Raw genomic sequence first — 21177 nt, 5'->3', positions numbered from 1 at the left:
CACTTGGCTCTTGAATTCCAGAGAGTGGATACAAAATAATTGAAAACATTGACAATGAAATGATGAATAGTTCTGCCTATTAGGATCAACCATCAATAGTAAAGAAAGAAGCAGACCAGCATTCTACCTCAGACTATCACTTGATAGAGCAATTGTGAATGCCTTGGAAAAGATATAAGATGCTGACTCTGATGTGTTCATATTGACAAAGATCAAAATTGTGCAGGCAATTCCTTGTGAAAACCTATGGAAACTAAAGTTGAACTTTGAAGAAAGTATTGCCAGATAGATTATTAAGGAAATCTAGCCAAGGAAACAAATAAATAGACCATAGAACAAATCCATCCAGATTTTTCACTTTAGTCAACCAATTTTCATACTTTGGACACATTATGCAATGATAATGGAGAATTCTATAATGCCAGGAACAGTGGAAGGAAATAGAAAAATTAACTAACTTAGTTACAGTAGTGATGAGTTACTGATGGAAGATCTGAAGGATAAGGTTGATTAGGATCAGGATCAAGTTGGAGAAAGTTTATCAATATGTATCTTAGAACATTACCCTGATGCCACACAATACATCTATAATACATATATTTTTTCCTAAGAACTACCATACTCAAATTATATGAAAGCTTAAGAGTTTGCATTTAGCACAAGGGCTTGTTTTTATGAATATGGATTAAACCATACAGAAAATACATACTGTAGATGCTAAATAGCTTTCTCTTTCGGTGGGTTCTCTTTTTTCCAATTTTGCACATATGCTATATGTGCCGCTGTTAATATGTGTAGTATTACATATTGAGTATCATTTGTGTGGTTTTCTGTTGGGATTCCCAATAGGAATTGTTTTGGCTCTCCCTTTATTGATTTCTGTATTACCTCTTCTAACCACTTTTTAATTTTAGCCCAAAATTGTTTTGCCACTGGGCATGTCCACCAAAGTTGGTAATTGTTGTGTCTTGTCCGCTCTCACCGCAGCCGGGGCCTTCTTATCTGCTTCCGAACGCTGAGGAATGTCCTAGTATGCCTCCCGGCCCCAGCCCTGGCTCCATGCCCAGACAGGCTGAGGAGGAGGAAGCACCTCCCGGCCCCAGCCCTGGCTCCATGCCCAGACAGGCTGAGGAGGAGGAAGCACCTCCCGGCCCCAGCCCTGGCTCCATGCCCAGGCAAACTTATCCAGGCCTGCCCCTCCCCCACAGCATGTGAGCCTGAGGGAAGTCAATTACCAACAGCTGCCGACTGGAGTGACCCTCACTTCAGAAGAATTGATAGGCGGCGGCGTCAGAAGGAAGGGAGGGGCAGGCCTGGATAAGTGCTGAGTCATGGAGCCACACCCCATGGCCTATATAAAGGATCTGCTTTCTGGCATTCTCTGAGCCAGGCAAAGTCGAATATATCTTGCTGAAGTCACTTTCTGGTCTCCTGCCTGCCTTGAGGACTTTGCTAGGACTTTGGCAGAGCTGCAGAGGCACGCCTGATTCGGATTTCCCTGACCCGGCCGTCAGCGGAGGAGTGGGATACGACAGTAATATGTTCCATAGTTACTCTTACAAAACTGAATAATAGGGTAGAATGTAGATGAAATAAAGGAAGATAGATCATAAAAGTAAAATAAGATAGGATTAAAATATGTATATATAGTAAGAAAGGACCGCTCTGAATAGCTGATAAGAAATAGTGATATATATATACAGTGGTGGGATTCAACCAGTTCACACCCCTTCGGGAGAACTGGTTGTTAACTTTCTGAACAGATTGGCAAACTGGTTGTTGGAAGAAATCATTAGGGCAGAGAATCGGTTGTTAAATTACTTGAATCCCACCACTGGATATATATATATATATATATATATAGGTCTTTGGTTGTTCGGGTTTTCTCCCGTGTAAAATTGGAAGTGTCTTGGCGACGTTTCGACGAAGTCTCATTCGTCATCTTCAGGCTTCAGCTTCGTGCTTCTGGGAGCAATGTGTGATCGCAGCTGTTTCTTCCTTTTAACTGCTAGTGGGGGTTTGAACTGATTGGGTGGGAGCTTGGCTGTGCTCTGATTGGATGGGGGTTTTTCTGTGCTCTGATTGGCTGGGGGTGTGTCCTGTGTTGGTGGGGGCTTGGTTGTGCTCAGTCTAATCTGTGCTGCAGGGGGATTTGAGCTGGTGAGCTGCACTGCTGCTGTTTGGCTTCGTGTTCGTGGTCGTGCTACATCTTCGTAGTGGGTGTCAGTCTGCTGCATGTATGGATTGGAGGGGTTTGAAGTGGCTAATGTTGCAGCTGCGGTCTGGCTTCTGGTCCTTGGTCGTGCTTCCTGATCAGTGTGGGTTTGGGTGTGCTTTCTGGGTGGATGTGTGGTGGTGACATCCTGTGTGGACCTCGTGAGTGTGGGTCTGGTGTCATTCCTCGTGTTAGGGACAGGATTGTCAAAAAGGGCAGGTTTCCAAATGGCTGGTAGGCGGAGGTATCATCTCGCTTGTTCATGCTGTGTGGGCGTTTATCTCGATGGCTTCTCTGATTATTCTGTTGTTAAAGTGTTCAGTTTTGGCGATAGTTCTGGTCTTTTAAAGTCAATATCGTGTCCTGTGACTTTAAAGTGTTGGACCAGGGAAGAAGTTGGTTCCTCTTTTGAATGAGTTCTTGTGTTCTTCAATGCGCACTTATTCTTCTGTTGGTTTGTCCAATGTATGTGGTGGGGCAGGCGTGCATGGGATTTCATATACCCTTGATTTTCTAACTCAATTTTGTCTTTGGGGTTTCTTAGGATGGTGGATATTTTTGGTTTGTGCAGAATGCTGTCTTGATGTTATGTTTGTGGAGGATCTTGCTGATTCTGTCTGTGGTGCCTTTTATATATGGGAGGAGGGCTGTGCCATTTTCTTGCTCTCTGTCTTGGGTTTTAGTGGGGGTTCTTTTGGATTAGTTTGGTAATCTTATTTCTCTGGAATCCATTGGATGTTAGTACGCTTGTGAGAGTGTGTAGTTCGGTTTTAGGTGTTGTTCGTCAGCTAAGCATTTTGTTCTAGAGATGAGTGTCTTGGCTACGGAGTTGATCTGTGCTGGGTGGTGGTGTGAGAGTGCATGCAGATAGCGGTTTGTGTGTGTTTTCTTCTGGTAGATGGTGTGTCCTAGGGAGCCATTGGGTTTCTTGTAGACTAAGACATCTAGGAAGGAAGTTGGTTGTTAACTTTCTGAACAGATTGGCAAACTGGTTGTTGGAAGAAATCATTAGGGCAGAGAATCGGTTGTTAAATTACTTGAATCCACCACTGGATATATATATATATATATATATATAGGTCTTTGGTTGTTCGGGTTTTCTCCGTGTAAAATTGGAAGTGTCTTTGACGTTTCGTAAGTCTCATTCGTCATCTTCAGGCTTCAGGCTTCAGCTTCTGGGAGCAATGTGTGATCGCAGCTGTTTCTTCCTTTTAACTGCTAGTGGGGTTTGAACTGATTGGGTGGGAGCTTGGCTGTGCTCTGATTGGATGGGGTTTTCTGTGCTCTGATTGGCTGGGGGTGTGTCCTGTGTTGGTGGGGGCTTGGTTGTGCTCAGTCTAATCTGTGCTGCAGGGGGATTTGAGCTGGTGAGCTGCACTGCTGCTGTTTGGCTTCGTGTTCGTGGTCGTGCTACATCTTCGTAGTGGGTGTCAGTCTGCTGCATGTATGGATTGGAGGGGTTTGAAGTGGCTAATGTTGCAGCTGCGGTCTGGCTTCTGGTCCTTGGTCGTGCTTCCTGATCAGTGTGGGTTTGGGTCTGCTTTCTGGGTGGATGTGTGGTGGTGACATCCTGTGTGGACCTCGTGAGTGTGGGTCTGGTGTCATTCCTCGTGTTAGGGACACGCTTGTCAATAAGGGCAGGTTTCAAATGGCTGGTAGGCGGAGGTATCATCTCGTTTGTTCATGCTGTGTGGGCGTTTATCTCGATGGCTTCTCTGATTATTCTGTTGTTAAAGTGTTCAGTTTTGGCGATAGTTCTGGTCTTTTAAAGTCAATATCGTGTCCTGTGACTTTAAAGTGTTGGACCAGGGAAGAAGTTGGTTCCTCTTTTGAATGAGTTCTTGTGTTCTTCAATGCGCACTTATTCTTCTGTTGGTTTGTCCAATGTATGTGGTGGGGCAGGCGTGCATGGGATTTCATATACTCCTTGATTTTCTAACTCAATTTTGTCTTTGGGGTTTCTTAGGATGGTGGATATTTTTGGTTTGTGCAGAATGCTGTCTTGATGTTATGTTTGTGGAGGATCTTGCTGATTCTGTCTGTGGTGCCTTTTATATATGGGAGGAGGGCTGTGCCATTTTCTTGCTCTCTGTCTTGGGTTTTAGTGGGGGTTCTTTTGGATTAGTTTGGTAATCTTATTTCTCTGGAATCCATTGGATGTTAGTACGCTTGTGAGAGTGTGTAGTTCGGTTTTAGGTGTTGTTCGTCAGCTAAGCATTTTGTTCTAGAGATGAGTGTCTTGGCTACGGAGTTGATCTGTGCTGGGTGGTGGTGAGAGTGCATGCAGATAGCGGTTTGTGTGTGTTTTCTTCTGGTAGATGGTGTGTCCTAGGGAGCCATTGGGTTTCTTGTAGACTAAGACATCTAGGAAGGGAAGTTGGTTGTTAACTTCTGTTTCCATGGTGAACTGTATTTTGGGGTGTAGGCTATTGAGGTGTGTGAGGAAGTTTTCAAGTTTTTCTTTCCCGTGTGGCCAGATTATGAAGGTGTCGCTCACGATCTGAGCCAGAGTTTGGGTTTGTGATCAGATTTTTCTAGTGCTTGGGTTTCAAAGTGTTCCATGTAGAGGTTGGCAATGACAGGTGAGAGGGGTGATCCCATGGGTGCGCCTTCTATTTGTTTGTATTTTTGTCCGTTATAGATGAAGTATGTGTTGGATAGGCAGTGGTTGGTCAGATCTAGTATGTGCTTGGGGGGGTTATATTTGTTTTGGATAGCTGTCCATTTGGATAATGGATTCCAGAGAAATAAGATTACCAAACTAATCCAAAAAGAACCCCCCACTAAAACCCAAGACAGAGAGCAAGAAAATGGCACAGCCCTCCTCCCATATATAAAAGGCACCACAGACAGAATCAGCAAGATCCTCCACAAACATAACATCAAGACAGCATTCTGCACAAACCAAAAAATATCCACCATCCTAAGAAACCCCAAAGACAAAATTGAGTTAGAAAATCAAGGAGTATATGAAATCCCATGCACCGCCTGCCCCACCACATACATTGGACAAACCAACAGAAGAATAAGTGCACGCATTGAAGAACACAAGAACTCATTCAAAAAAGAGGAACCAACTTCTTCCCTGGTCCAACACTTTAAAGTCACAGGACACGATATTGACTTTAAAAAGACCAGAACTATCGCCAAAACTGAACACTTTAACAACAGAATAATCAGAGAAGCCATCGAGATAGAAAAACGCCCACACAGCATGAACAAACGAGATGATACCTCCCGCCTACCAGCCATTTGGAAACCTGCTCTTATTGACAAACGTGTCCCTAACACGAGGAATGACACCAGACCCACACTCACGAGGTCCACACAGGATGTCACCACCACACATCCACCCAGAAAGCACACCCAAACCCACACTGATCAGGAAGCACGACCAAGGACCAGAAGCCAGACCGCAGCTGCAACATTAGCCACTTCAAACCCCTCCAATCCATACATGCAGCAGACTGACACCCACTACGAAGATGTAGCACGACCACGAACACGAAGCCAAACAGCAGCAGTGCAGCTCACCAGCTCAAATCCCCCTGCAGCACAGATTAGACTGAGCACAACCAAGCCCCCACCAACACAGGACACACCCCCAACCAATCAGAGCACAGAAAAACCCCCATCCAATCAGAGCACAGCCAAGCTCCCACCCAATCAGTTCAAACCCCCACTAGCAGTTAAAAGGAAGAAACAGCTGCGATCACACATTGCTCCCAGAAGCACGAAGCTGAAGCCTGAAGATGACGAATGAGACTTCGTCGAAACGTCGCCAAGACACTTCCAATTTTACACGGGAGAAAACCCGAACAACCAAAGACCTATATACAAACACCCGTGAAAACCTCAGAAAACATATATATATATACATGTATGTTTGTCTTATGTTTTAATGTGTACAAATAAAAAATTTCAAAGCTTTTTCTTTCACAGATAATCAGAAGAACCACCCACTAATTTCTCTTTCGTCACTCTGTACATAAAGATGTCTCAAGACTTTCCTTTGTTGTTGATAGATTACCTTCTATTGTATTCAGATACACGGATCTTGACTCATATTTCAGATTGTGCTTTTACTTGGTATTAATTTTATGATGTAAAATCCAGCAAGGTGAAATTTAGGAATACATGCAATGCCCATAGATCAATTGTTAAATTATAAGATTGTGTTTTGTTTCTCAAGAACTTTTTGTTAAAGTCCTGGTACCAAATTTAGTTGCAGTACAAAGCTTATATTTATTTAACTACTCTGTCAACCGCTTTTCCCTTGGGAACATAAATTTTATAAGGCTGCTGGTAATTTTGTTCTGGTCAAGAAATTACACTACATTTGTTTCACTGCCTCAATCATGCTAACCTTCTCGTGTTTACCCTAATCTTGGCTTTTGCACTCTATATAAGGATGTCTCAATTATCCTTTTTTGTGGATGAATGATGATGAGCTTAATGTTAGATTTCTTCCTGCATCTCTTCTGTGGTTGAGGATGACTTCCGGAAGATGGCGACCAGGGAGGTTGCACCGGAGAAATGCTCTCTGTAAAAGGGCTCTTTTGAGCTCTTAGGAGAGCAGTTTCCCCGAAGATTCCTTGCTGGCGATACTCCAGAGCCGAAGGTTTTTCCAGGCTGCCGTGGATTGAGGCTGCCGAGGTTCTTCCAGGCTGCTGAGGACTCAGGCGGTGGGCGAAGAGTCGGAGACCGCCGGAGCCTGGACTGCCGCAGCCGTGAGGCCGTCGACTGAAAGAGGCTGGAGCCGCCCGCTACCGCCGGAGCCGCCGCCAGCCCTGAGACTGCCGCTGCCGCCACCAGAGCCGCTGCCAGCCCCGAGACTGCTGCTGCCAGCTGCCACTGGTGCCGCTGGAGCCACCGCCGGAGCCGCCGCCAGCCCCGTGAGTGCCACCGGGGCCGCCGCCAGAGCTGCCGCCAGCCCCGGGATTGCCGCTGCCGCTTGTGCCGCCAGAGCCGCCGCCAGACCGAGACCACCGCTGTGATTAAAGGCGGCTGGAGACACCAAACCACTAAAGCCACCCCACCAGACCGGGACTGCCGCTCCCGCTGCCGATACCGTGAGTCGCACCGCTGCCATCACCGCCCTCCATCATCGCCCTCCCACATTGCTACAAACTTTAAATTTCCCACCAAGGAGATAAAAGCCCAGCAACATTTACAACAACCCTAATCAACCTATCCCCAATCGGCAGGACTGCTGCAGGACTACTGGTGAGTTCCTAGGAGACTCCAGTCTCGGCCTCTACTGACTTTTGAATCTCCGCCATTACAGCCACCTGTAAAGAAGCTTCTTCAACCACCCTATCTCACCATTTTAAATTTCCGCCAAATCTCACTGTTACCATAGTGACTCATTACCATAGCAACTGCCAAATTGACTACCATTTAAAGTTAAAGAGACAGATATAAAATCAAGATAATTGATTAAGTGACAGACACTTAATCATTACTAAAATAAAATAATAATAAATAAAATAAAATAAAATAAAATAAAATAAAATAAAATAAAACAAAGGAATAAGAAAGATCATCATTATGCCAGCCAGAAAATCAAACGCTGATAAAATCTTAGAATCAAGATTAACAACTATTGAACAAAACATAGATAAAAGATTACAAGCTATTGAACAAAACCTAGAAAAAAGAATTCAAAATATTGAACAAAACCTAGAAAAAGAATTCAAAATATTGAACAAAACTTAGAAAAAAATTCTATCAGTTATTGAACAAAGTTTCACAGATTTGATAAAACAAATTTCAACACTAAAAAATGAAAACTCTAATGATCTAAATCTCTTCCAAACTCATCTATCACCACAAAATATACAACTTACAACTCAACCTAGACATCAAATTAATACAACACAACCCAATCAACAAACAACTACTAATCAACTAATCAGAGATGCAATGGAGAGAGGACAAAAAATAAATAATGCAATATTATTTGGACTTGAAAACACAAATGAACCAGATATCAATAAGATTCACAACATCATTGGAAATTATAATTCATCAACCATCTCCCCAAATGAAATAATTGCTGTCTCCAGAGATGGACCAGAATATAAAACAGCGATGGGACAACAGCACCAAGATTTTGTAGAGTTATATGCACTAATGAGGACAGCAAACGCAAATTCATAAAGACTATAAACTCAATTGCTAAATCCGACCCTACCTACAGTAAACTTAGATCACGTCCTGACCTATCCTTTCTACAAAGGATACGCCTCGTGAACTTCGCACAGAACTTAAAAGAAGACAAGACAATGGTGAATCCAACCTATACATCGACTACCATGCTGATTGCATAAAAATAAAACCTGCAATCAAAAATCACCTCAAACCCCCATCACCCATAACAATCAACCAGCCATCCCAGTATTCAACCAAGTACCCATCCCCCTACCTCCCATTCAACCAACCATCTTACCAACTATCCAACCAACAGCCATCCAATCAACAATCCAACCAGCCATCCAACCAACCATCCAACCAACAGCCATCCAAGCAGCCATCCAAGCAGCCATCCAAACAGCCATCCAACCAGCCATCCAAACAGCCACCCAACAATCCACCCACCCAGCCATCCACACAACCATCCATCCAAACACCCAAACTACCATCCAACCATCTATACAACCATCTATTGTCCACAACCCCCAACCTACTAACACCCAAAACTAGGTATGCACGCCTTACCTCTTCAACACCAATCATATCAGATCTCAAATGCAAATTGATAAATGCAAGAAGCATAGTCAACAAATTACCTGAATTTATCCTCTTATTAAACAGTGGCACATTTGATATCATTTTGTTTGTGAAACATGGCTGAATTCATCCTTCCTGACTCCATTATCTCAAACAAAGAATATCAAGTCTATCGATCAGATCGGAAAACCAAGAGGTGGTGGAGTGGCTATCTTTACAAAAAGACACTGAATCTAAAAATATCCAAGTAGCACATAAACTCTCTTCCTGAAACCATAGTATGCGACCTATCCCTTGACACTACTCTTCGATTCTTACTATGCTACAGAGCCCCCGACTATGACATTACCCACGCAAATATGCTAACCTCAATGCTAACATGGACTACCTCTTGCCCATACCCTCTTATCTTCCTTGGTGACTTAAATCTACCTCTCATTAACTGGACAACCAATGAATGTTCAACTGACCCAATCCATACTACACTATACAACGCTGTTACAAACCTAGGTCTTGAACAACTTGTAACTAACAATACAAGACTCAACAACTGCCTTGACCTCATCTTCTGCAACAATCCAAACTCAATTTACGGTATACAAATTAAAGAACCTTTTTCAAACAGTGACCACTGCATGATTGATTTTCGTCTCAATATACGTCCATACTTAAATCGCCATAACACCAGAACTCCCAACTACAACTTCAAGAAAGCCAATTACGACCTTATAAACAACGATCTTTCACTTCTGAACTGGCAAAATCTGTTTGCAACCTGCATAACCGCTGATGACCTCTATAGAATCTTCCTACTTGAAATCAATAGAGTCATTAAATTATATGTACCACGAATGACTACCATGTCCAAGAAAACAAACTACCCATATCAATAAAAAGCTTCAATCAAAAAAATCCTCTGGAAAAGAAACAAAAAAGGCTATGTTACAAACTTCAGAAACCGTTACAGAAACATATGCAACCAAATTAAAACTGAATGCACAAATTACCACACCAAGCAAGAAGAAAACCTTCTACGCACAAATTCCAATCGTGCCTTTTATAATTTTGTCAACAGTAAACTTAAAGATTCAAGATCCATCCCACCACTAAAAGATTCTAACAACAAAGAATGCAATGACGAAACAGTCAAAGCAAACCTCTTCAACATTTTCTTTGGCTCAGTTTTTGTTAACTCCGATAACACATATCCAACATTCCACAAACGAACCAGCAATGACTATGATGATTTAACTCATATAGATTTCACAGAAGACAACGTTGGTAAAGCTCTTCACAACTTAAAACCATCGCTTTCTATTGGACCTGATGGTCTATGTGCATATTTCTTAAAAACTTTCCATTAATATAGCTGAACCCCTAAGTATTATCTTTGATAAAGCTTTCACTACCAGTTCTCTTCCCAAACTTTGGTCACTAGCCACAGTCATCCCCATCTTCAAAAAGGAGACCCCAGCTTAGTCGAAAACTACAGACCGATCTCCCTTTGCTGCCACCTGCAAAGTCATGGAATCTATCATCAATCAATCCATTACCTCACACTTAGAAACTAACAACCTACTCTCCAACAAACAATTTGGTTTCAGGAAAAGTTATCATGTAACTTACAACTTCTCCACTGCAAAAACATATGGACTTCAAATCTAGATCAAGGCAAATCAATAGATGCAATCTACATAGACTTCTGCAAAGCTTTTGACTCAGTAGTACACGATAAACTTCTCCTTAAACTAACATCCTATGGCATCTCAGGACCCCTCCACAAATGGATATCTGCTTTTCTGTCTAACAGACAACAAGTGGTCAAAATTGGCAATGCTTTATCAAATCCTGTTCCTGTCAAGAGTGGCGTTCCTCAAGGCAGCGTCCTTGGACCAACACTCTTTATTCTATACATTAATGATCTTTGTGACCATATCTCAAGTAATTGTGTTCTCTTTGCTGACGATGTCAAACTATTTAACACCACAGACAACACTTCTATCATTCAAAACGACCTTGACCATCTAACCGCTTGGTCTAAAATTGGCAGCTCCAAATTTCAACCAGCAAATGCTCAGTCTTACATATAGGAAAAAGAACTCTAAAAGTAAAATAAGATAGGATTAAAATATGTATATATAGTACGAAAGGACCGCTCTGAATAGCTGATAAGAAATAGTGATATATATATACAGTGGTGGGATTCAACCAGTTCACACCCCTTCGGGAGAACTGGTTGTTAACTTTCTGAACAGATTGGCAAACTGGTTGTTGGAAGAAATCATTAGGGCAGAGAATCGGTTGTTAAATTACTTGAATCCCACCACTGGATATATATATATATATATATATACATGTATGTTTGTCTTATGTTTTAATGTGTACAAATAAAAAATTTCAAAGCTTTTTCTTTCACAGATAATCAGAAGAACCACCCACTAATTTCTCTTTCGTCACTCTGTACATAAAGATGTCTCAAGACTTTCCTTTGTTGTTGATAGATTACCTTCTATTGTATTCAGATACACGGATCTTGACTCATATTTCAGATTGTGCTTTTACTTGGTATTAATTTTATGATGTAAAATCCAGCAAGGTGAAATTTAGGAATACATGCAATGCCCATAGATCAATTGTTAAATTATAAGATTGTGTTTTGTTTCTCAAGAACTTTTTGTTAAAGTCCTGGTACCAAATTTAGTTGCAGTACAAAGCTTATATTTATTTAACTACTCTGTCAACCGCTTTTCCCTTGGGAACATAAATTTTATAAGGCTGCTGGTAATTTTGTTCTGGTCAAGAAATTACACTACATTTGTTTCACTGCCTCAATCATGCTAACCTTCTCGTGTTTACCCTAATCTTGGCTTTTGCACTCTATATAAGGATGTCTCAATTATCCTTTTCTGTGGATGAATGATGATGAGCTTAATGTTAGATTTCTTCTTGCATCTCTTCTGTGGTTGAGGATGTCCTGAAATAAGACATTTACTGGAACAGGGGACACAATTTCTCTAAGAGCCCATCTCCAACCAGGGGTCTTTGCAACAAGCCAAGATTTCATCAAAATAATGAAATGTTTGTTGTGACATCATCATCCATGCTTATGTACTTGCATGTAATGTCGCAATGCATTTACAAAAGGGACAGAGTTTGTGTCCTGATTGATGTTTCACAATTAGCCTCTTCTTGCCCCTCCATTCTGCTTGCTCCTTTTTGCTCCAGTTTGCTTCAAAAACAGCTCTGTGATACATGGATGAATTGCAACAACGAAGTAGCAAGGCTAGAGCAGGGGTCTCCAACCTTGGCAATTTTAAGCCTGGAGGACTTGCATGTATGGGCTAGAGCACACCTAGAGGTAAACCTATATACATGACTATTATGTACAAAGTTATGCAACGTGGGGATAGTTTAATAAGGGAAAAAAGATGTAAAAATAATAGAGCAGTTCATAAAAGGATTTCTGGAAATTGGTAGGAGGAGGAGAGGAGGAGGAGGAAGAGGAGGGGGAGATGATAAAGAGAATAAAAAGAAGACCTGGGGGACGACAACGGCAAGGAATACAAAGTAAATGTGATGATAACTCTGAAAATGTCAGTTTAACAAATCAGAAACATGCTTGGCTAATGTCAGAGAAAAATCACAGAGAGTAATTTTTAATATATGTAGCCACCTACTTAGGAAATTCTAGTTAGCAAACGAAAATAAAAATGTAACCAAATTATATATATATATATATATGTGTGTGTATGTATGTATGTATGTATGTATGTATGTATGTATGTATGTATGTATATACACACACACGCACACACACACACACACAAACTGAATGGAAGCCCCTAAAATAATTTTATTAATATATTAAACAAAACAGAAAACACCCTAGAGCTTCATCACCATCCTCAGTGCTTGCGGGGAAGTGCCAGGTTTCGCAGCTTTCTGAAAGACAAACAGGTGGTCCATATCCCTAGGATGAGATTGTTTCACAAGACAGGTGCTATATCAGAGAAGACCCTGGGGCCAATCAAAGCAGCTTGGATACTTTCCCAGATCAAATGGGATGCCAAAAAACACAGGAGATTGGCATTCCCACGGGGAACATGGCCACATGCCACATTGGGCTTTAAAGGTGACAACTAGCATTTTGAATTGCACCTGGAAGCATACTAAGACTCTGTGAAGCTCATATAGTAGCAGTGTTATATTGATGCATTATGGTACAAAACTGCATGTGCTGCTGCTTTCTGGACCAGCTGAAGCTTCTGAATGCTCTTCAAGGGCAGCCCCATGTCAATCACATTGCAATACTACTATTATTACGTGACTAAGGCATGAGTGAGCAGTTCCTCCCAATTTAGGAAGGGGAGAACTGCTGCACATAATGTAACCATGCAAAGAACTTCATGGCCTCGGTTACCAGCTGCTCCTCCTCCAAAATTTGTGAGTCATGGAGGATGGAGTATTAGCCCATACAGAATCAATGACAGACAATCATTAGATATGGGACACACTAAAACCCATAGCCTTTCAATGCTGTCAAGGTCAAAGCTGGGTCATTCACATTCAGACCTGCCCAGCCTTCAGATACTGAGAAAGCATCTTGAAAATATCATGTGGGTGGCCCAAGGCAGAGATACATAATTGAATATTAGTGACTACTGATGATAATTAAGATGTTGAGACTCTAGAAAGAGTGCAGAGAAGAGCAACAAAGATGATTAGGGGACTGGAGGCTAAAACATATGAAAAACAGTTGGAGGAATTGCGTATGTCTAGTTTAATGAAAAGAAGGAGTAGAGGTGACATGATAGCAGTGTTCCAATATCTCAGGGGCTGCCACAAAGAAGAGGGAGTCAAGCTATTCTCCAAAGCACCTGTGGGCAAGACAAGAAGCAATGGGTGGAAACTAATCAAGGAGAGAAGCAACCTAGAATTAAGGAGAAATTTCCTGACAATTAGAATAATTAATCAGTGGAACAACTTGCCTCCAGAAGTTGTGAATGCTCCAACATTGGAAGTTTTTAAGAAAAGGTTGGACAACCATTTGTCTGAAATGGTGTAGGATTTCCTGCCTAAGCTGGGGGTTGGACTAGAAGAGATCCTTTCTAACTCTGTTGTTCTATTCTATTCTATTCTATTCTATTCTATTCTATTCTATTCTAGTCTAGTCTAGTCTAGTCTAGTCTAGTCTAGTCTAGTCTAGTCTAGTCTAGTCTAGTCTAGTCTAGTCAATGGATAACCTCATGGATGGATGATAGAAGTTACATAAATAGGAGTGGAGAGAGTGGAACCCTGTGGCACTGCACAGAGCAGAGGCCTAGGACTGGGTCTTTTTCCACTACCTTCTTGGAAGTACCCTTGGAAGAAGGAGGAGAATCACCAAAGCATAGTGCCCTCCATTCCTAACCTTCTCAGGTAGCAGGATACTGTGATTGATGCTTGATACTTGCAAGCATATCTGTTTGGAAGTTGTCCAGGCAGAACTTTAATAGGCAATGCATTTTTAAAAATACAATTATGGTTGGGGGGGGATAAGAATTCACATTTTCAATCTGAGTTATCTCTCATTTTTATTCTCGTATGTTTTGCTCAAGACAATCAGCTATAGACATGTGAGAGAAGTTGTCTCTTGGTCTTTGAAAAGTAATATTACCACTGAATTACAATGCTGCATCATTGGATTCAGTGGAAGAATGTCAAGATTGAGAACACAACTTGTCTCTTTAAGGTAGACCTATGGTCCACTCAGTGCCAAGAAAAAACTTTCCTTGCCACACTGTGCAGAATATGTGGGAGGGAGACAGATAATTTCTTGTATTAAGCAGCTGGAGGAGAGAAGGGCTAGAAGGAACTAATGAAGGGATCATAACAATATTGTCTAGGGATAGAAATGCCTGGAGCTCTAAAGAGGTATTATCACTCAAGAAAAGTAATCTGCAGCTGAATGTCTTCTATTGGGAAGAGAATTTCAATAGATAATATTGACCTAGATGGATCAATGGCTGTCCTGGGATGAAGCATTTTCTGTAAGAAGAAGGCAATGTATGGTTTTTTAATGCCATCTATTTTGTTTAATCTGATGTTATTGCACTCTTAACACCAGACTTCAAACAAACAGAACAAAAGGAAGCAATAAGCTTTGAAAATCATTTTTTGCAAGTTTGCTATGATCATGCTTATTTTATGCTGTTTTCTTTTTTATGTTGACCCAAAGCTGTGTGTTTCCTTTGCTTGATCAGGATATTGGACAATGGGTTGAGCAATTTAAATTTTCCATTGATAGGACAGACAAGCTTGAGTATGAGAAAGGAAACAGGCAAACTTCACAGGATATTCTTTGGATCCATTATCATCTTGTCTTTAAATTTGATTGTAGGGGTGATATAAACATTAATGCATGTTAAATATTAATCCTCCTTAGGATGGAACAAATTATCGTAAAAATAGTTGATAGACTTTAGTATTTAAGAGATTGCTGAGGGTGATGCAATTGCATGAGTTTATTGATATTTGGAGCACCCATTAACAAAAGACTTCATGTATTATTCAGCTAGGCATCAATCTCATTCAAGAACAGATTACATCTGGACTTCAAAAAACAATTTTGAACCAATTAAGTAGAGATTGCATAACATACATTTCAGATTATGCTCTGGATTCAGTTTGGAGAAAGACACACCGTTCATTCATTTTTGAGTTTTAAATTTAGATTGCTATATAATGAACAATGTTTTTTAACAAAACTTTTCATTCTTTTTTTAAAAAAAGGAAACAGTAGGGAACAAGTATACTAACTACAAGATGGGACGTGAGTGGTTATGGCACCAGGCTAGAAACCTGGAGATGGTGGATTCTAATTTTGCCTTAGGCACAAAGTCAGGACCTTGAGGGCCTTTGGCCAGTTATTCTCTGCCCAACTGACTTCCCAAGGTTCTTGTTGGGAAGATAGGAGGAGATATATTCATCAGCATGCATTATTTATAAAAAACACAAGAAAGGCAGGATACAAATAAATAAATATAAATAAAATGAACAGTTTCACTAAGAACATGGATAATGTGTAGTGGAATATTACACACACACACACTATATATGTGCGTGTGTGTGTGTGTGTGTGTGTGTGTGTGTGCGTGTGCAGTTAAAAAGGAAAAGAAAATAGTCTGAGCTATGGCAGTACAGTGGTTAGAATGCAGTATTGCAGACTAATTCTACTGACTGCCAGTCCCAGCAGTTCGATCCTGACTGGCATTCAGCCTTCCATCCTTCTGAGGTCTGTAAAATGAGGATGCAGATTGTTGGGGGAAATATGCTGACTCTGTAAACCTTTTAGAAAGGTCTGTAAAGCTCTATGAAGTGGTATATAAGTCTAAGTGCTTATTGCTATTGTTATTGCTATTGTCATTTTTGAAACAACATATCAAACCAAATGTTATTTTTAAAGCAGAAAATTTAAGAACGAAAACTAAGTATTATTGGCAAATAAGCTTAGAAAGTGAAAAAGGTGATGTATATATAAAGGCAATAAAATATGCTAAAGCTCACATCCTAAAAATATTACTAAAATTGTTTCCAAAATTATCTTTCTTATAAGCTCAATAGTTGAATTATGTTTTCAAAACCACAAGCTGATGAGGCCTTTCAAAATATTAATCATGGAAAATCTTTGAGCCACATAATAATTTGATAAGAAAGACATTCTTGTACTGAATTCTTGTTATGCAATTATTGCATGAGGGAGATCTTCTGTTATCCTGACACAGCTCTAAAACAACTCTAATTCCTATACTAAGTAAAGATCAATGAAAAAAAAATCTTTCTAGAGACCTACATCTTTACTTAAACTTGATTTCAAATTACTGTATATACTGAACCATTAGTCAATAATCTCAAATTTATAAAGGAAGAAATGTACATCTCAATAAATCAGATTTCATTGGAGGAAGAAATATATGTTGCTCCATTAAAAAAATTACTAAATGTTATTCATTTTTGTAAAGGAACAAGCCTTCTCTATCACTTTGCTTATTAAATATTTGTAAAGCTTTTATTGTATGGAAAGATTATTCTTAAAAAGATTTAAGTTTGGCAAGTGTTTTTTATTAACATGGCAGATCAAATTTGTAACAGCAGCAACCAAATAGGAATTGATAAATACGATTCAGAACAATTTCTAATCTCAAGAAAAGCTAAGTAGGAATGTTCATTATCCCTTATTAAGTTATTATAGGTACATAAGTAGTTCCATTCTGTAGCAATAAAGACATTAAAGAGATGAACGCATGACATAAATCCTATCTATTAAATCTAGTTGCTGGTGATACAATGTTAGTTTTTATGAACGTTAGTAATTCAATGGAGTACCTTAGGATGCAACTGGAAGAATCTGCCAAACTATCAGTATTGATAATAAATTTTCAAGTCACAATTAATGTCCTTTCTCCTAAAATTAAGAAACATGAGATATTAAATATTTTAAATATATGGGTGAATACAAATCCTTCAAATTTATAGGAATTAATACTATAAAATATTAAAAAATTGTTTAATAGTAACATAATTCTTGTCCAGAAAAAAAAAGGAATGAAAACACTGATTTGAACAGTGGCAGTTAAAATTATGTTCTTTGAAAATAATAATTTATTTCAAACACTTCCAGATAAAACTTTTAAATTAACACTATGACAAAGAAAAACAAACAATTAAGGGTTAAAACAAAGATTTATAATCCCAGAAAAAGCGTGAATTAACATTACACTCTCAAGTAGCAAATTTGGAGCATATTATTTCCTTTGTATTAGAAGATGTAGCAAGCTAGAAAACATAAATGGGGAAGATAGATCCACATACAACACGTTTTTTCCTCCAAAAAAGCATTATAAAAATGGAAAACATCATGGCTGTGATGTGATTCACATAAACTATGTTTCAAGGTTGGTAAAAAAAAAAATACACAGGATTGATAAAGATTATCTCCCCATTTAATGCTATAACCAGAATTTTATAACTGAGATACATCAATGCAGTTGAAGATATGAGAGATCTCAATCAATTTAGAGTTAGGGATTTCCACAATAATAAGATACTACATAACAACAAAGAGATTGAGTTACAGATAAGCAACCATTTGTCTGTCTATCAAGACTCCAATTAAATTATTATTTTTAAGTAGGAAGGTATAAACGACTCATTATCTCACGTGCAATTACTTTTGTAAAATTAATAATTATTCTTCACAACTTAAAGGAACAATCTAAAAATCAGACATACACTCCCCTGTAAGTTTAAAAGAAACGAGGTATATAAATTTAGGAAATTAAATGGATGAGAATGAGATGAACTTCATGGAAGTCTGATGGTTTTCAGCTCTATCAAGAGATGTACTGAAAGACAGCCTATCAGTGGCACTGAACTTCAGTCAGAATAGCACAAATTACTCATTATTCATCCAAATGTAGGAGTGGCCATAATCAGAAATGGAAATGTTTTCCATACATGGTGGACTTGTGAATTGATTGCATCTTTCTGTAAGGAAATACACCAAAAAATCAGAATACTAACTAAATAAAAAGTAAAAAATATTGCAACATTGAAGAAGGTAACTCTAAACAAATGTATTATATTTTTAACTGCAATATATCTAACTTTAGCTAATACAGTGACATGTGGGAACTAGGACTAAATCTTGAGATGTACAGCTTTTGCATGTTGTTTTGTATTTTTTGTTGCTTTCATGCCTTACAGTATGTTAAAAGTAGAGAAGAAACTCCTTTGGCGGCTCCCCTTTTAGGTCCTGTAGGAATAAGTGGGAAATGGTTGCAATTATTTTGCAGTATGCTGGTCTTCCACTAGGACGTTATCATTGCTGGACAAAACCTGCAATGATAACGTCCTAGGAAATATTCTCAAACGCAAGCAGGAAGGTATGTAAACAGCCTGTATTTACTGCATTAGGACTGATCAGAAACTACAAAGACATGCAGCCAGTTGAGGGGTCCTTGATATTCTCTAAGTTTGCTTGTTTTCTTGCGGACATTTCATTACCCAAACTAGCTAATATCATCAGTGCTAGTCACTAGAACTGCAAGAAAACAAGCAAGCTCAGAGAGCACCAGGGACCCCTCATTTCAACCCTGAGCTAAAAATGTTCTCTAAAAATGCAGCCAATTGTTTTGACTTCCTTCCTTCCTTCCTTCCTTCCTTCCTTCCTTCCTTCCTTCCTTCCTTCCTTCCTTCCTTCCTTCCTTCCTTCCTTCCTTCCTATCAGCCAGCTGTAATTTTGAATGGAGTTGACTTTTTATTTCCTGTGGACCAATAATGCTAAGATGACTGTTGACATTTTCAAGTGATGGTCTGGTTAAGCTCTAAATCTTCCCAAATGGAATTTGGCACATTCTCCAGCCTTTCTGTCCAAGCTAGTCTTGGTCTTTTATAGCTGCTTATAATAAAAAGCTGAATACCAAAAGGCCAATTTGTGGCTTCCAGAGAAGGCAGTCTAATTCCCTACATGGCTAATGCCGAGTTCTATTGTGGGTTACTAGAAATGAAGCTTAGGATGAGGTCATACTTACAAATCTTTCTTCGCTTGAGTTAATGTGCATTATTATCCATTCATAAATTATAGTTTTCCTGTTTTAAATGCCTCCAATCTATAATCCCCCCAGCTACCGTAGGAAGAACTTAAACTGTGAAGGGCAACAATGCACTTGTGCTCATAATAATATGTTTCTTTACAAACGATAGATCTGACTCCTACTACTGTATTTAAATAATCCAAGGAACCTTGTCTTTATCCAGACTTAGCCAGCTATATTGTTCAGTGTAGGATAAATTCAAGTACTATAATAAAAAAGAATATATTCCTCTTCAAAATCTCATCCCATTTTTATCTACCTAAAGTTTTGCCTTCAACTGATTAGAATTACCTGTGGCTAGGTGGCTCAGTGGCTAAAACACTGAGCTTGTCGATCAGAAAGGTCGACAGTTTGGCAATTTGAATCCCTGGTATAGGTCTCCTGCATGAGTAGAGGATTGGACTAGATGACCTTCAAGGTCCCTTCCAACTCTGTTACTATTACCTATGTCTCCCCTAAGATACAAAGAGATATTTTTGTCTCTGGCAGGATGAGTGGTGCTGGAGTCTTGAAGAATGGTAAATGCTTCTACAGCCCTCCACCTTGTTCCTGGGAAGTTCAGGTATTAACAGTTTGGAGGTCTGCAACATGACTTTATTAAATGAACCTATTTGGCCAATGGGATGAAATGCAATGGGACATGGAGTTGTTTTTTTCATTCTCTGCTTACCAAAGCTTCAAACAGAAGTAGCATAGTAAAATCATGTTTTTTTTAAAGGATGCTACATTAATCTTCCCAGCAGGTTGCTTTCCAACTGGACTTGAACTACAACTCCCAACAGCCTTAGTTACGTTGGCTAGGAATGATGGGCATTATGGTTCAAAACAGATAAGCAGCAGCAGCCTGGAAAAGTTCACCCTGCCAATTTTCTTGCAGAAGGCATTCAAAAATTAATAGGAATTATGCAAAAATTGTGGAAAGGAAATTGGGTACACCTGTATATCTAAGTATATATGTAAATAAAATAATTAGAATAATATAATATATATTAGTGTGATATATATATATATATATCGGGAGAAAACCCGAACAACCGGAGAAAACCCGGGAGAAAATCCGAACAACGGGAGAAAACCCGAACAACGAGAAAACCCGAACAACGGGAGAAAACCCGAACAACCAAAGACCTACATACAAACACCTGCGAAAACCTCAGAAAACAAATATATATATATATATATATATATATATATATGTAGGTCTTTGGTTGTTCGGGTTTTCTCCCGTGTAAAATTGGAAATGTCTTGGCTAATGTCTAATATATATGATATATTAGAAATATATGTATATATACATATATATACAAATATATGTATATATTTGTATATATACATATATTTGTATATATGCAAATATATATATATACATATATATACATATACAAATATTAGAAATATATGTATAAAAGATGCATTAGGATAAGATAGAGAAAATGTATAAGTATTGATTACCAACATGAAACTGTTGAAAAGAAGTGTTAATATTTCTTTTTTTGTTTTTTTTTAAATTTGTTTAATAAAAACTATTTTTTTAAAAAAGCAAAATGTAATATTATTACAATATACTATTTAGCTGTACTGCTTAACTCTCTCTCT

The 21177-nt window shown here is 39.2% G+C and overlaps 1 long non-coding RNA gene across 1 annotated transcript in view; it reads right to left on the bottom strand.

The window, feature by feature from the left end:
* The window catches only part of LOC131189685 (uncharacterized), a 72857-nt gene that overhangs the window by 7640 nt on the left and 44040 nt on the right, over positions 1-21177 (bottom strand). The window contains exon 4 of the long non-coding RNA XR_009153105.1: positions 17312-17390. This is a non-coding gene — a long non-coding RNA (uncharacterized LOC131189685). The remainder of the gene's footprint in view (positions 1-17311; positions 17391-21177) is intronic.

The sequence above is a fragment of the Ahaetulla prasina genome, chromosome 2, assembly GCF_028640845.1.
Source record: "Ahaetulla prasina isolate Xishuangbanna chromosome 2, ASM2864084v1, whole genome shotgun sequence".
NCBI classification, from domain to species: Eukaryota; Metazoa; Chordata; class Lepidosauria; order Squamata; family Colubridae; genus Ahaetulla; species Ahaetulla prasina.
The sequence above is the reverse complement of the archived record's forward strand: the minus strand, read 5'-3'. Positions and strand labels throughout refer to the sequence as shown.